Genomic DNA, 15,408 nt, shown 5'->3' with positions numbered 1-15,408 from the left:
ACGTTCAATAGTGGAATTTACGATAAAATATTGATGTAAAATTCTTTCGCGTTTTCTGCACATAGATAGCACTTTTGTTTTATCTGGATTGACCAGCAAAAAGTTACATGAGCACCAGTGTGAGATACGCGATAAATCTTCTTGCAAAGGGCACAATCATCTTCCGAATGGATACTAAGATAAAGCTTAATATCATCCTCAAATCAGAGCAGTTTCGCATTTTGTTTGCACAATTCTATATCACTGATGAATATAAGAAAAAGTAGCGGCCCCGAATTCGATCCCTGAGGGACTCCCGAAGTTGGAGTAAATACATCTGAGAAACTATTCAAGATTCTTATTCTACTCTTTCTATCCGACAGATAACTACGGAATACGTTTAAAAGAGACGACGAAACGCCGTATAAAGAGAGCTTATACAAGAGTAAGTCATGATTAACCTTATCGAAGGCTTTTGATAAGTCAAAATACACAATATCAACTTGCCCACGTGTAAGAACAAATGGGACAGTATAATCAGGGAGAGAACAAAGGTTCGTTTCTACTGAACGCCCTTTCATAAATCCATGCTGAACGGTGCTTAGTTTTCGACAAAAGTAAAAAGAAAGACGGGCATGTAAAACTATCTCAAAAACCTTTGAAAAAGAACACAACAAAGACACGGGGCGGTAGTTATCTACCCTAGACGCGTCACCGGCTTTCTGTATTGGCACTATCACTGACCTTTTCTAAAGACATGGGAAAACACCATTTCTCAGCGATAGGTTAAATATGTGCATAAGTAAAGGGGCAAACAAATCAGCGCATCCTTTAATAATAAAGTTAGGTATTGTATCATCTCCCGCTGACTTCTTAGGTTTTAATTTTTGAATTGCCTCTAAAATATCATTTATGTCGATCTCACTAAATGTGAAATTGTCGTTCCAACCAGTAGCGCAGATTGAAGACTTGCTTTTGAATTCTTCCTTGGAATAGCATTCACGAAAGTAAGTTTGGAATAAATTAGCTACTTTTTCAGGGTTTGTAACGTAGTCCGTATCAGTACGTAAATAAATATTTCTTGCAGACTCTTTCGTGTGCTTCCTGACAAATCGCCAGAATTTATCAGGCTCACGGTAGAGACTATTTTCTACCGATTTTTATAAATGAATTTGTCGTGTTTAAACAGTTTCTTTACAAGTGCTCTGTAAACAGTGAACTTTATGTACCATAACTCAATGCCGGTTCTTTTAAGCAATTTATGATACTGTTCTTTTTTACGCATGTAGTGTTTCAGCTCCCTTGAGAACCAGAACTGGTATTTAGAGGGCTTAGACAATCGCTTTGGAATGAACGCATCGATTGCATTTTTCACTATCTTCGTCAAGGATTCAGTCGCAGAATCTACACAGTTATCATGAAGAACCGTTGATCAGTTATTATCACGAAGGAACGTATATAAACCTAAATAATCACCCTTATGATAGTCGTATCTGGTTAAATTTTGTCTGTCACGAGACCTCACCGGCAAAGAAAAACATACGATGAAGGGCGGGTGAAAAACGTCAGGTTTCACAAGAGTATCGCTAACTGGCATGACACTGTCTATAGGGCAGTTTGAAAGAAAAAGATCAAGAACATTCCCGGCCGTGTTCGTGAACTGATTATGCTGAGTTAGACCATTAAAATTAATGAAATCTACTAGACGTGACACTTTTACCCCCGTTTGATTATTTCCACTACTGCTTATGCCGGTCGACCAGTTCACTCCTGGTAGATTAAAATCGCCGTACATATGTACTTTAAAGTTCGAAAAATCAATTTGCTGTTCAAGCTTTTGTAAATGGTTTACGAACACACTCGAATCCGAGAGCGGAGGAAAATAATAGTTTCCGACGAGGTAATTAAACCCATCGCGTGTTAATAATTCAACCCATACGCACTCTGCATAGGTTTCCAAATCTACCCTTCTGCATGATTTAATGTTGTCCCGCGCGGCTCTCAACAACCCCCCCGCCAAACGTCTTCCCCGTTGCACCGTAATCCCTGTCCCTTCGATAAACACTGTATGATGTTGGAAAGTAACTGGTGCTGGAAATTTCTTTCAATGGCCAAGTTTCAGTTAAACAGAACATGTCAAAATTAGTGGAAACAATAGTTGACATACAGACATCTGCTTTCGTCCTCAAACCGCGAGTGTTCTGATAATAGCATTTAATCTGTTGTTTAGTCATCAGTACTTTCCAAAAAACTGGTGAAAGATACACCCCTCGGGCCAAATGTCTGGGTTATTAATGGTTTCAAAAAGGTTTTGTTCGACCGAAACATGAAAAGAAGAGTAGGAGGGAAATTTTGTTTTCAGCTTCGTGCAGCTAACAGTTTTCCCCCGTAGGACAGGTTCAAGAAGCGAATTAACATCCTCAACTGTTGCCTCGGGGCCAAATCTAGTTACAAACAACGCCTTTTGAAAAGGGGGACGAGGCACAATGGTCACCTTGGATGATTTCGATGTTCCAACTGAAGGCTTCTTTCGTCGTCTTGGTCCCACTGTAGTGTAGCCTTCGTCGTCGGTCACCAATGGCATAGAAGTCTGTTGAAGATATTTCACACTACACGTGGCACGGTCTTCGTCGTTTCCTTTGCTGTCAGAACTTTGCTTCGTCGACACAGGATCCGAGATCTAACTTTAGTGCGACGCTCAGAGCCGCGCAAAGTTTTTCTTCTGACTGAGTCCACGTTTCAGAAGGGCTGTCAGGAATACCATGAAAAATTAAATTATCACAACGCGAATGATCTTCAAAATCGTCGAGGCGTTGGTTCAAGATTGTTACTTGTGGGTTACGACTTTCTCCCATCTGCCCTTCAGACAACCCGATACTCTTTTCGACCGCGCAAAGCCTATTGTATATCTCAACGATCTGTTGCTCTAGTGAAAGTTGGGCCTGTTTTACTTCGGCAAGGGAAGCCATGACTTCTTCGTGTTTTGTATCCACCTTGGTGTGAAATGGTCTTATTAAGGAAACCAACTCGTTGTATTGCTTTCCAATGTCTTCTTTTGGGGGCCGGGACTTAGTTCCACATCTCAAGACATAAACAACAGCTTCATAGCATGCACAAGTCACAAATCAAAGAGAAAAAAAGCTTTTGGGCATGGAAGTAGCAGTACGTAAACATCTTTAGATTTTTTTCAGAACCGACAAGTTTCTGAACTCACCTGCACAATGAAACGGAAGGGTGTTTGATGTTGCTGCATGTCGCTGTACTTCCATGCCCACTGAAGGGACGCACGGACTGCCAACTACACAAAAGCGTTCTGGCCATGCGTCAGTCGATGCTGATGCCTGTAGTCTTGCGAGTACAGAGAAGCCTTGCTCAAAGAAAGGTAGTGGCGCCGGACGACGTAGGTCTCCTGCAGGAGGCATCGGGCAGCCGCCGGTCTTCTTTTGTGATTGCTGTGGCGGTAGCAGTTGCAGAGTCTCGGTGCCGGAAGATTGGCTGCAGCACCCGGCGAAGATAGTCAAAATCTGCACAATGAAACGGAAAGGTGTTTGATGTTGTTGCATTGTCGCTGTACTTCCATGCCCACTGAAAGGTCGAGACACAAACTCCCAAATTATTTAAGCAAAGCACTGAAATTATTGCATTACTCATTTAATGCCCTGAATTTTGAACATTCCATGAAGAGTTGCCCATAGAGATGACGGAAACCCCATGACCGAAAACTCGACCAGTCAAAAAAAAAGTGGCGCTTAGAGGTTATCGATCGTTCATCGCTTCTCACTTTCATACGTGGAGGCCAGGGACGGGAGGGCATGGAGAGCGAGAGAAGTGGTGGCCATCAATATCACGAAACAACAAAGGATCACATCAATTTTACGCGTTTTCTCTCTCTCTACGTCAGCACTCCTCAAATGGCTTAAGCCACCTCCCCCCCCCCCCCCCCCCCCCGCCATTTATGTTGACAGTTGACTGTAAAGCGAGGAGTAGGGTGCCTACATGTTTCCCCCACTCCGCTGTTCAGGAGGGCGACAACGTTTGTGATACCTGTTGCCGACAAACCCGTGTTTCCTAACTCGTTGCCATGGCAGCCTTTGCTGATTTAGTCGACCATTTAAGTCCATTTGCCGATCGTGCACTCGCACCAACGTTACTGGATAGGAGAAGTTGACAAGCTCCGAGAAAAAAGTGGCGCGCTGCCATTCTTTGCCGCGTTGCGGCGCTCGTGTCCAAGTCCACCCGACCCGTTCTGTCTGGCTGGCTCCGGTACCCGTGGACTGGATACGCCGTGAAACATCGTTTTCGGGTGGGTTCACAAAGTGTATTACTAAGTACTGTAGCCAGTGACATAATGTCCGGATTGAGACAACATTTCTTGGGGTTTTGAGGTAAATTTACGCCCGCCGGTCCTTCTTAGCTTGGCATTTTTCCGACATTCGGCACCAAGGCAAGCGGCTCGGAGAAATGGCTACGTCTATCGTCCGTGGTTTCCGGCACATGGACCGCTGTGTTTTTGTCGTCTGCGGACTAAAATGCCGTAAACTTCCTTCTCCTGGTGTTCTGTGTTTGTGTCAGAAGTTCAAGCGCAAACTGCTGCCTACATACCGTAGCCGCATTAGAAAAGAATCACAACTTGAAGATGTTTTGGTCATTCGAAAAAATCAGGCTGTTTTTGTATTTGTATTCGGCTAGGTCGAGGCCTCCTACTTTTAAAAACAACTCAGTTATTCCTCTCGTGTGTTTTTTACGCGCGTGACAGCCTCGCTCCCTTGCGTGTGCGCGCCATTTCGGAGACGTGTGACTAAGGGGTAAGAATTTCAAGAAATCACTTCCGATCAGCTGATCAGCGCGGATTCGTATATGTATATTTGAAGATTTATGTGGTGCGAACGAGCGGTAGATATTAAAAGCGTTAATTTACAGTACCTGCTACGGCTTCGCGGCAACAGTGCACGATTTGTGAGACACCCTCGTTGGCTATCTGAAACGAGTTCATTTCTGTAAGTCTATGGATGCTCCATGTGCCTGACAGAAACATGCGTGTTGACGTGTTTATAAGCGCGCGTTAATTTAAATTTGCTTTATGTTGACTACTATTTTCTTAACGTTGCAGTTGTCCATAAATGAGAATGTTTTTTTATTGATCTCATTATGTTCCTGCGATGTATCTTGAGCCAAAATCAAGACATTTTATATACCCTGAGAATGCGATATAGGATGGAGGGTATGGAAATACCACCTATGAAAACTGTAATGCCTCTTCATTGCAACGCAAATGCTCTTCTACGCGAGATACATTATTCGAGAGATGACGAAAAATGTGGCTGTAGCAAACAAGGAAGCTCGGGTGCTGTGATCGATAACTACAGGTACTTTCAGTCGTGGTATTTTGCATTCTGCTCGCGATTTTTTTCCGCGCAAAAGGAAATAAACTTTGCATAGTCTTCATTAGCAATTCTAGCCTTGCCTATGATGTGTTTTGCTAACAAATAAAAGGCAGAAAACGTAATTTGTTCGTTTTCTTGTGACAAGTGGGAGCGTTTATCGAGAACTGCATACGACGCTGACAGCGCACGCGAGCCCCGGTTTGTGGATCCTACACTGTTAGCAAAAATAACACGCCCAGACGTGTAAACCGTTGTCCCATAGCGGACACGTCGAAACGTGTTCGTTTTACACGAGGCCATCTGTGTTTTTCGTCTACACATGAGGTGCTGTGTAAACTTAACACGCTACACCGTGTCTGCCTTCCGCAAAACCGTTTCAAACGTGTTCCTTATGAAACATGGCGGCCAGCGGCCGAGAACAGGCGAGAGACGAGCCCAGCGAGCCGCGCGCCTTTCAGCCGAATTGAAAGCACACAGGGCGCGTTAGTTCTCGTTCGATGTCTTTTATACACAGTAAAGTCTCCAAGCGGCGGACGTAGCTACTTGAAAAGGTACGTACGTGCGTTGTCGGCGGTCGGCGGCGTCGGTAGCTTCAACGAGTCGCTAGACAAAAAAAAAGAAAAAAAAACCGAATGCCGAACTTACGTGGATAAATAACTTGAGCAAACTATTTAGAATCGGGCGGTAACTTGCGCTACCTATCGAGATTTCTAGCAGCCTGTTTTTTTTAAAAAAAAGACGAGTCTGTTAACACTGCGAACGACCACAACCACACAGCAACCCTACATACAGCGCAGGCAACACAGCACACAGCTACACAGCACCGACATGTACACAAACACAACAACCGACACTACGCCCGACACTTCCTACTCGATATCCATTTCTCCCCGCGGCGCATATAAGCTTGACATGTGCGGGTGAGCTCTTTGGTCGCTGACCATTACAGATTTATAGAAGAATACACAAAACACGGAGCAATGGACAGCCGTGTGTTAGAAATGTTTGCATTTAAAAGTATGGAGGCAAAATCTATAATGTTAGTCCGTTGCAATAAATAACGATATGTTAACAATAAATCTTAAACCGGTCACGAAAAAGTTCAAATTTTTGTTATTTTCTTGCTTGATCAGTGTTATGAGCAGTACGACTAGCATGAATCAGATAGAAAAACAAATTATTGGGATTTTGTCATTACGTATACAATAATAAATGAAAATGACCCTTGCGCATATCATTTTCTATATATTTTTGTGAAGGACATCCGGACATCCGCCCAACACTTCACTTCTGCTAGTTGCAGCAGTTGCAGTACGGGAGCAGACGACTTCACTTTTGGGGCGTTTTGATGCAGTTTGTTGTCGTATGTCGTGTCGGCGTCGAGACGAGCGGTGGGGCTTGGGAGTTTGTGACCGGTGTTATTCGTGAACACTGGTGTGGGGCGCTGATGCGTCTTTTTTTTTTATACTGCCACCACCCCGAACTTTGAAGATACACGGGCCCGTAGCAGTGCATTATGCTGAATCGCGAGCTCCTTCTCTGTTGACGTCGCTTTCATGGTACCACTCGTTGATACTGCAAGCGTTTAAACAGTGTGCACCGTCTCGCCTACATCCCCCGTGACGTACTCGACCTGTTGAAACTTATTGCTTCCGTCATTTTAGAGTACTCAAGGCAGTTATCTCGTTGGTCTGGTTTCGGTTATAAAAGCAAGGCAAAACGCTCGTAGTTCCCGCCCTCAGTACACGTTGGACATCTTCCACACTTTGACACCGGATAACTGAATGAACGAGGATCTACATTCACTTCCGAGGTTACTCTCGCCGCTTCCTCACCGTTGAGCAGCAGGATGAGCTGGCGACAAGCCGCGGATGAAAGGCTGGAGCATCAACAGCCCAAGCGCACTCGGTGCCGATGCGGGCGACGCGGGTTTCTGTCAACCGGGAGGCCAGCACAAACCGTGACCATTCCAGCTCTTCGTCATGACACGGTGTTGCAGAGAGCAGGGTAAAATACAGCTACACGGATCACCGAAGCAAACGACTGCTATCTTTTATCTTGGCTTGTGATTGCGCCTTTGTAGTAGATTATCTTATTCGTTTTGCTGGAGATATGCAAACGACGGGCATAACAAAATCGCTTGCATATTCCGCATATCTCACAAAAGGATTTACCCTGTCACCTTGCGAAAAGCGCGAAACACGGAGTTCGCACCGTCCTAAGCTTCGCGTTTTTTACCTGCTTTAGAGCAGTTTGTACCTGCTAGTAGATATGCCTACTGAAACTGAAACAGGGCAGTGCCAGAGAGAAAGAGACAAAGTTGAGAAAGCTTGCTCGCTCTCGAATTTCTCAACTCTCAAGTGATCTCAAGAAATGCACCAACGCGTCTTCCAAAATAAAGAAAGAGCACTACGTTCACAACATAAAAAAGGGTCTCAGTACATGCATCTGTGGGCAGGTAGGAAACCTTGCCCTAATTTATTCACGCCGCATGATTGGCGCAACAAACTCGTTGCAGGACCGAATCATCTACTCGAGCGGTGTGCGTCGCTATGCAAACGCAGTCCAACACGAAGCATAAAAAACGGCAGATTTAAGACAACAATCCGGAGTCCATTTTTCAATTAAAACAACGTAATTTTGTTGAAAACGCCCGCTGCTTCTTACTCACGGTATGTGTCGGGATACTTCCACAGTTTGAAACGGAACGAAGGAAGATTTACTTTTAAAAACGCTCGCTGCGTCCTCCCGGACCAGCTGGACCGGATCAGCTGACGAAGACGGGACTGTACCCGTTGAACCTCCACCAAGCAACAAACAATTTGCGCTCCGTGTTAAAAGCGTGGTTCAAACAGACCCGGAATACAAAGCACCGCACCACACACGACGAATGTTTAAGCTCTTTTTCGCATCGCCGGGTTGCACCAAACAGAACGAGATCGCCGAAGTCAACGCCGCGCTGTCGTGAACCTTGGCTTGTGGTTGCGAACTCCTGGACCCTGTGACTCCCTTCGCTTTCAAAGCACACACGACGATTACGAATGCTACTTTCCGTCTTCCAGGAACATCACAGGGGCACTTCTCCGGTCACGTCTTCACTATGTGCTCGCAAACGCCGAAGCTCTATGCGAAGCTTCTCGCGTCCCGTCAAACCAAAACAGTAGCGGCGCCATGCGTACTTGCCAGATTTTCTCCGGTCAAACAAAAACCCAAAAACAACGAAATCCAACCGGCGCTTGCTTCCAGCCAAGGAGGCTTCCAGCGTACATCGGCGTTGCGCTTGCGCCGTGGCCAGATCGCTTACAGTTGAAGGTTGAAGCAAAAACGAAACCAACTGCAATGTCACGTGTTCACATCGAGGACACGCTTTTTATATCCATTTTAACTGTTTGCAAAGAATAATTAGACCCATAACTTTATTTGTGGTGTCTAAGAAACTGTTATCAGGACCCCTAAATTAAATACAAACATGGGCGACATGAGGGAAGCCGTATTGCCATCGACCAGAAGATGGCGGCGAGCCCGGTAAGCGCCGGTTTCGCCAACGTCCTGCGACATGGCGCAATTGCTTTTGGTGCATATCTGTCTCCGAGACATGTTTCTTTCCGCGGCATTTGTCTCGACGGTCCTTTCTAAGTGTGTCCCCAAGCATTCCGGTGCTTCGATAGCCGGCAATGCCGCGGTCGTCGCCGGGGGCGATGCGTGTTATCGAGGTCGGCTACACGGTTATGCGTGTATGACCGAACCAAAAGACGTTTTTTACAACCTCGCACGATTTCTGAACGAATTCTCCGTTACTCATCGTGTAAATTTATGGTAATTTGTGTAAATAGCGTATTTTTCACCCCAAATATTCGCCAAATACACGGGACTTGCTAACAGTGTATTCATAGTCAAATATGAGGGACATCAACTATGATATAAATCCCGGTGTACTTTGATATTACAGGAGCATAGAATCGCGTTTCTTGCCACCCAAAGGTAGGCACCCAGTGATTTCTTTACACAAACCCTAGGCGGGGTGTACCCCCCCCCCTCCCTTTTGCTTCTGAAGGCACATCCCTTCATTCGCGACGACTCCTCTATTCTCAATGAACCCCCCCCCCCCCCCCCATTTCAATACCTGGGAAAACCACTTTAGGAACACATGCTCTTATCCGATGAATTATACACTCTTAGAAAAAAGGGTATGGATAGTCCTCCCTTAGGGGAGGAACGGTCTTGTAACCTATGTTCCTTCAGAAAGGGAGAAACTTTTTTTCCTGAAGCAGGGGCGCAAAGTTCCCCTGTCGCTTGCATCTCAATATGGCGGCCCCGAATCGAGCAAATCGAGCCCAATAAGGCTTAACGAGGACGCTACGTCTCTTGTACACGACGAGAGCAGCAGTAAATAAAAGCGTAAGACGAGCTTTCCGCAAACTGTGTTTATTTCCGAAGCCAGATTCCCCCCACAGGTACAGAAACTTGCGTTTCGAAAGCAGTTACTCAGTCTTCTCGTCGACAGCACTGCGATGTTAAACGGAGACAACCGACACCCAGTTACTTCGCGCACTTTGCGTCTTACCTTTGGTGTTCCTCGAGTCACAATTCCTTCGTCAACCGCACATCACGGACAAGGGCAAACTCAATCCGCGAAACCAAAAGACGCTCTCGAAAGAACAAACTCGAAGCCGCTGTTTATCGCGTAGCGTGAAAGGTTAATTCGCTAGCCACCAGATAGCAGGGTCAAGCAGAGTAATTGCAAGTAGCTAGGCTAGGTGGTGCTAGGTACCGCCCAATTCATCTTCTACAAAAAAAATAATTAGCTCTTCTCAGACCACTACTGCGCGTGGGGATCCTCTACTACATACACATCACGCTTATTACTAACATCAGGTGAACATACATTGAGCACATGCACAGCACACACAAATATCAATACAACAGAACACCACACTAACCCGAATACTACACCCGTGCTCTGCGTTTCTGTCTTTTATACTGGTCGTTTTGAACGTACTGAACTTTTCGGTGACTCCCTAAGCAATAAAAAATATTCCCAGCATGTTGATTTTTTCCCAGCAATGTCATACCTCTGAGAGTATTTTGAATGGCTCAGGGGATTAATCTTTAATTAAAAAGTAAACGCTCGATCATGTCGTAATTATTGAAAGCCAATAAATCAAGCCGCTCCAATGCGGTTCGAAGCCATGAGTTTGTTTCCCCACACGGCACGCCGTAGCCTGTATTTCTATTGGTTTTTCTATTTGTGCTGTTCGCGCAAAGCTGCAATTGCCGTCTTAAATTAATCTCTGTAGAGCGGATATTCACTCAGCTGGAAGGGATGCTTCACGGGCTGAGAAATCGCTTTTCGGTCAACTTGAATGCAGTCAAAGCCGCGACTTGCGGCAGGTCTTAAGTGTACGGAGCTACGCCGTGGCGAGCCCGAAAACTTCTAGCGCTCATCCCAGCGTGCCACTTGTAGGGCAGTTTCTCCAAGAACCGTAGTATATTTAAACAGCAAAATAAAGGGTAGCTTTTTTTTCGATTTTATCTACTGTTGTTTTTTAATGCCGAAATTCCATACTGTAAATATACGTACTTTCCGTCACGATTTCATACTGTTCAGTCCTTGCCCCAGAGCTCAATCGCTCTCGGGGACAAGACGATTCCGACAGTCACATTGGCCACTGTACGATAGCGATAGGAGCTTCTACTGTTCAGACCAGGGTTCCAACATAACTATCCGCACGTTGATCGGTTGCACGTAATCCCTCAAGCGGTATTAAACTCTTTAATGTAAAGCGGAATGTCAACCTGCGGCACCAAGCCCCCTCCGATCACGGCCCGACCAACGGCATTAATGCCAGACAGTTTACGATCTCATCTTGTTGTTACACCACTGATACGCGAACACACGGTCACATCGGTAATAATTCCAGTCTTCTGTTCACAACCCACAGCATTGCCATCACGATGTTGCAGCTATGTTGCTGACACGCACAAATACAGAACCACGTTGAACGCCGGTTGCACTCGGCATCGGAAAACAGAACCGAACTCAGGACGGAAGGCACCCAGGCAGCCGGCAGCAAAACCTGCCTGTCTTGGACGCAGTTCCTGCGGTTTCCATAACGTCGACACAGTTCCGCGTGATTTCGCTACTGTAGTGACTGTAGCGACTTTAGTTCCGTGCCCCGCGAGTCCCGCAATCCGGAGACGGCCATTCCCCAGTGTACGTAGCGCTGCTGGCACTGCCGCACTGCTCCGGAACTTCGCTGTTTCTAGCGGCTTCGTTTGCTCGTTTGATAAAATTAGTGATAAAAACGTCAATGCAACAAAAATGTTCTGCACGTTTAGACTAGAAGACGGAATTACAGACGCCTTTGCTGCCGCTGAAGCTCAATCAACTCAACAGCTATTTATTAAACAACGTGCGCGACCTGCTCGAAAAACGAAACCGAAAAAGATGAGTCGGGAGGGCGAAAGCTTTCTCCCGTCTGCCTGGAGAAGGAGAAAAACGTTTCGTTCCTCCCTGTTTCTCGTTGCTACTTTTTTCCTCCATTTTTTTTTAGAGTGTAGGGTAAAAATCGAATAAATCGATAGCATGCATAACTACAATCGTCACTGCAGCAGAATCTACTTGCCGATTCCATATCTTAAAAAGAAATGCGGAAGGGCCACCGACGTGCCGACGACCGCCTGATTTCGTGATGAAAAGTCAGCATCCCGAGCTTGCCTAGAGCTCGGCCAGCCTCGCGGACCGGGCGGGCCGCGACGACAGCGCCAACACTCGTGCGAACGGCGGGGGCCCGCTTTTCGAAGGAGGGCCAATGCGGAGCTTGTCAACCGAGCTGATCTAGTAACGTTGGCTCGCACTACGCGGCTAATCCTCGTTAGGGGTAGGTAGCGCCCACCGCTCTGGTTCCGACGGCGAGTTTTCGGCGTGCGATGCCGGTCTCTTGCGTTCCATTTTGTTGCGGAAACTCGCGTTCGTTAAAAGAAACGCACACTTCCTGCTCGCAACTTCAAAATATGAAACACCCGAATAAAGAGAGTGACAGCCACCACGACCGCCATCCCGCTGAGCCTCCGACTCCTCTTATGAACGGAAACGGAAGTGGCCTTACAATGTTGCCGGTGTTTCGAGACTACAAAGGCTCAACGTTGTTTATGTTTAGCAAAATAAGAAGTGGGAAAAATTGGCGGTGGAAGAGGATCTGGGAAAGGGTAACAAAAAGTTGGCGCCAGCCCAAAGCGGAGCGGAAACATGTAGGAACCCTAGTGAGGAGTGGACTCGACCACCATGCCCAGGCAAGTAAACCAAAAGAAGTGTCGTCCGTACCCTCGAAGACGAAAAGATTTCTCCTGCCAGGAGGATGAAAAAAAAACACTATGGAAGGCGACAGAGTGCCTTGTGGGTGTTGTCTTACTTGATATTTGTCTTTTGTATGTTTGTACATGCCTAGTCTTTTTTTCTCCTGGTTCTAGTGACCGGTCATACCAAAAGTTATGTTTTCTTTTCAGTTACTCTCCCATTCCTGATGTTTTCTATTTTGCTGAACTTGCTCTCTTTATGCTGCTGAATGTTCTGCTCGTTACTGTATTATGCTCATATTTTAAAATGTAACGAGTAATTAAAGTAATCCGTTACCAATATGTTGTAACGAAATTACATTACAAATTACTTCCGAGAACAACTAACGTCGCAATTACAAAATTACTTAAAAACGTTACGGATTAGAAGTAATCCGTTTCTTTAATGGATTGCTTCCTAAGTCTGGTTCTTATATGGTTCTTATATGCTCTTATATACCTTGACTCTTCCGCAGGTGTTTATTGGGCACAGAAATTTCTCATACAAATGAGATATTTTGATAGGAAATCTGCGCGCTAGCATCATAGGACGTTTCCCATAATTACGTCACGCGTGCCGTCACGGTCACTAGTGAAGGTCGCGACAATGGCATGTCTCCTCCTCCGTACCCTCACCTCCTCCTCCTCAAGAGATGCGTTCTAATTCGGCATTAGAGGGAATTGTTAACGTCTTTAATTTGTTAAGTTTTTGAGAATGAAATATTTCAGTCCATGTTATCACATATATTTTTTTTAGGTTACAGTTTGTAATAAAATAGAGCGTTCTTCAATACAAACAAGCTGGGCGCTGTCTCGACGCGTCATAACTGGCACAAATTATAATATCAAGGTTCACACCTAGCTTTGATATAGTGTCAAAAGACTAGATAAAATGGAGCAGAAGGCAATAACAGGACACTTCAAACAAATGGTGAAATGAAGCAATGACCCAGACAGCAATACACCTGGTTCAATAAATAAAAGAACAGTCCGTGTAAAAGAAAACAAAAAGTGGTCGGCCGAAATAGTTGTTGCCGCTACGCTGATTCACGACGAAATGTGTTAGCATTTTGCGCAGCGGTTATATACTACAAAGCATTGTAACTGCAGGCTCTTTGCACTTTTCTGCGGTGTGAACAATCCCGAAACGCCTCTTCTCTCTAATTTAGGCAGATTAGGTAACTTAGCATGTGCATGAAGGACGTGCGACAGTGCCATTTTGTTGAAGTTCATGCCTGTTACACGTTCAGGGACGACGACACGATGCGCTTACGGCCCGGTGACATGGTAAAACGACTGCGTGTCAAGGATGGCGTATCAGGCCGAAGAATGTAACCGCAGCTCGTGTGCGTCCACAGGTCTCTAAAGCCGGCGTGAAGAGCTTTCGAGGGCTCCCAAAACGCGCGCCCGCTCCCGGCCGCTTATTTTAAGAGGCTAGGTGATAGAACGCATAGCAACGACGGCCGCAATGGTTTCACGGGTTATAGAACTTCGCAAAAATACTCTCTGGCCGCCGCCATTTTGGTACTCGGGCGATCCCTATCAGCCAGAAACGTCTCCCACCCGCTTTAGCTGTGGAAATGCGGTCAGCGCGACTCGCCACCGGCATTGTGCATTCGCAGGTCGCGGACTTTTCTTGAAAGTATTTACTTTATGTGTCTGTTGAGGATGCTTACCCTTTTTGTGTTATCTTCCACTGTGAGAACCAGGGAGTTTTGCGTGCCTGTTATCGTCCGCCTAATGCGTCCACAAACTTTGTTCTGCCCTATAAATTGCGTTATGCACAATTACATCTATGTTTCCTTTTGCACATTCATTTTTACTTGGTGATTTCAATTTGCCTCTGACCGACTAATCGCGAGCATTCCCAACTACCACTTGCAATTCTGCAATTTACAATGATTTCGTCAATCTTTGCTTTAATTTTATATTAACACAACTTGTTGCTGAACCTACTCGAGTTACTTTGTCTTCGGCCACTGTACTAGATACCATTTTCTTCTCTGACTCTAACCTTGCTTCTTATATATCCTACTCACTAGCTATTAGCAATCACTCCATTACACATTTCTCATTACTCACACCAATGTCTGATGCTAGTAAGTCAGCAAAACATTTCTGTGACTATAGTAAAGCACATTTTGGTGCTCTAAATAACGAATTAGCTGGCTTCCTTGACGAATTCCTTTGCAATTCTCAGAACGTTCGGGTGAGAGCAGTTGGCCCATATTTAAAAATAAATTAGTTTATTCAATTAACTTATTCGTTTCATATATGTCCATTACAACAAATTCCTTGTCTGCATGGTTTAGTGTAACGCTTAAGCGCCTTAACAACCTAAAGAAACGCTTGTTCCGTTCTGCAAAGCTTTATTGTAGTGACGCACGTTTTCAAATCTATCACGCAGCTGAGGATGCTGATAAACTAGCCATCAAGGACGCTAAACTAACATTTTTAATGTGACCGTGCCCTCCATGTTACTTAACAGTCCTAAACAGTTTTGTCGAGATATAAATGGAAACAAAAAGAACAATATTTTGCTCACTAATCATGGTGTTGTTATTCCAAATGGCCATTGCGCCTCTGCTTTAAATTACATTTTTGTAAAAGCGTTATGTATAGATGAAGATTGCTCCCACCCTGTGTACCCTCATTTTAACTTTTCGCCTATGGATACTCTTGTAATTGACTATAACAGAATTGTAAAGTT

Source organism: Ixodes scapularis, unplaced genomic scaffold (assembly GCF_016920785.2).
Source record: "Ixodes scapularis isolate PalLabHiFi unplaced genomic scaffold, ASM1692078v2 PGA_scaffold2__306_contigs__length_199485367, whole genome shotgun sequence".
NCBI lineage: Eukaryota > Metazoa > Arthropoda > Arachnida > Ixodida > Ixodidae > Ixodes > Ixodes scapularis.
Note: the sequence above shows the minus strand (reverse complement) of the source record.